Source organism: Podarcis muralis, chromosome 14, assembly GCF_964188315.1.
Source record: "Podarcis muralis chromosome 14, rPodMur119.hap1.1, whole genome shotgun sequence".
NCBI classification, from domain to species: Eukaryota; Metazoa; Chordata; class Lepidosauria; order Squamata; family Lacertidae; genus Podarcis; species Podarcis muralis.
The window spans coordinates 56,040,015-56,042,514 of record NC_135668.1 but is presented as its reverse complement, the minus strand read 5'-3'; positions in this window follow the sequence as shown (position 1 = coordinate 56,042,514).

The following is a 2,500-nucleotide window of genomic DNA, read 5'->3' as shown; positions in this document are numbered from 1 at the left end:
GGCAGGGAGCGTGGACGTCCCCTGCCTGCCTGCCTGCCTTCCTTCTTCCAGGTAGACCGTGTAAGAAGCTGGCGCTTGGTATAGAAGCGTCAGGCGGCCGCAGGCAGGCAGGCAGGCAGGCAGGCAGGCAGGCAGGCAGGCAGGCAGGGTGGGCGTCCCCTGCCTGCCTGCCTTCCTTCCTTCTTCCAGGTAGACCGTGTAAGAACCTGGCGCTTGGTGTAGAAGCGCCAGGCGGCCGCAGGCAGGCAGGCAGGCAGGCAGGCAGGGTGGCCGTCCCCTGCCTGCCTGCCTCCCCCGCCCCCAGGTAGACCGGGTAATAACCTGGCCCTTTTTTTAGGAGCGCCCTCGTGTGGCCAGCATGGTAAGGGCAGGGCAGCCGTCTTCCTCTTCTTCTTCTTCTTCTTCTTCTTCTTCTTCTTCCTCTTCTTCTTCTTCTTCTTCTTCTTCTTCTTCTTCTTCTTCTTCTCCTTCTCCTTCTCCTCCTCCTCCTCCTCCTCCTCCTCCTCCTCCTCCTCCTCCTCCTTTGTCGTATCCCCACTGTTGTCAAGATCATGCGTGCATGCGTCTGTGCATTCGAGCGGTCGAAATGGGGGATGCGTGAGTGTTTGTGTGTGTGTTGGCATTCCTGCCCGCCCGCCCGCCCACCCGCCCGCCGCCGCCCTCTCTCTCCGTGATCTATTTTGGGTCTGTCTCTCTCTCCCCCACCCGCAAGCACATCGCCACGACAAACCACGACATCGCCAAGGGCGGCCTTCGTGGCGACAGCTGCCGTAGACCTCGGTGAGTTTGTAGACCGCCGCTTGGCAGCAGAGCAGCAGGTAGGCGATGGAGGAGACGGGTGGGGTGGGGTGGGGCGGGGCGTGCCTTCGTGCGTACGTGCGTACATGTCCTTGCAGGGAGGGCAAGGGATCAACCTTGGCGATGTTGTGGGCGGGGGTGGTTTCCTTGGTGTGCGTGTGTGCGCGTTGGAGTGATATCTTGTGTCCATCTCTCTGTCCCTGTCTGTCTCCCCTGCACACAAGCGTGTGTGCGGTGTACTTGGCTCCTGTGTCTCTGTCTCTCTCCCTCCACACAAGCAAATGCTGTGTTTGAGTGTCAGCTTAGTGTGAGAGAGAAATTTTGTGCCCTTCTGTCTCTCCTCTCCTCTCCCGCAAACGACTTTTTGTCTTTGTTTTTGTGTGTGTGTGTGTGTGTGAGAGAGAGAGAGAGAGAGAGGAGAGACAGAGAGATTTGGTTTCTGCCTGCCTGCCTCTGCCTGCCCCTCTCTCTCTCTCTCTCTCTCTCTCTCTCTCTCTCTCTCTCTCGTCTCTCTCTCCCTCTCCCTCTTTCCCTCCCTCCCTCCCTCTCCCTCCCCCCCCCCGCAATCAAGTGTGTGTGAGAGCGCACGAGTGATTTGGTGCTTGTCTTTCTGTATCCCTGTGTCTCTGCATGCTCCCCCTCCCACAAAGGAACGCCCGCCCGCCAAGACTTTTCTCCCTTGCCGTCCCTGCAAGGACGGACGCACGCACGCATGAACGCACGCCCTCACCCGTCCCCTCCATCGCCTACCTGCTGCACTGCCGCCAAGCGGCGGTCTACAAAGTCACCGAGTTCTACGGTAGCTGTCGCCACGAACCCCACCCACCCTTGGCGATGTCGTCGGGTTACAGCGACCACGTAGACCTGGAGGCTCCATGGGGGGGGGGGGGCGCGCGCACGGGCCGGTAGACCGGGAAGTCCTACGACCTCCACAGTAGACCGGCAAGACGCAGCCTCTCCGGCGGGTAGACCGGGGCCCCGGCGAGTAGATTGTCCGACCGGGAAGCCCCCACGGCCGCGGAGGCAGACCGGCAAACTCCAGCCGTCGGGACCGGTAGACCGGAGGGGAGCCGACGGTCGGGAGACCGGGCAACGGCGCCAGCCCCTCCGGCCGGGAGACCGGGCTTCCCGAGGTCCGGCGCCCAGTAGACCGCCCAGCGGTTGCGCACCGTGCTCCAGGTAGCCCGGCAGAGCCGCGCTCTCCGGAGGGTAGACCGGGAAGCCCCGACGAGCTCGGAGGAAGACCGGCAAACCCCAGCTTTCCCAGCTGGTAGACCGGAGGGGAGCCGAGGGCCGGGAGACCGGGCAACGCCGCCAGCCCCTCAGGCCGGTAGACCGGGCTCACCGAGGTCCGGCCCCCCCCCCGTAGACCGGCCAGCGGTTGCGCGCCGTGCGCCAGGTAGCCCGGCAGAGCCGCGCTCTCCGGTGGGTAGACCGGGAAGCCCCGACGATCTCGGGAGGAAGACCGGCAAGCCCCAGCCTTCCCGGCCGGTAGACCGGAGGGGAGCCGAGGGCCGGGAGACCGGGCTTCCCGAGGTCCGGCGCCCAGTAGACCGGCCAGCGGTTCTGCGCCGTGCTCCAGGTAGTCCGGCAGAGCCGCGCTTTCGGGTGGGTAGACCGGGAAGCCGCATGTTCTCGGAGGAAGACAGGCAAGACCCGGCCTGCCTGGCTGGTAGACCGGAGGGGAGACGAGGGCCAGGAG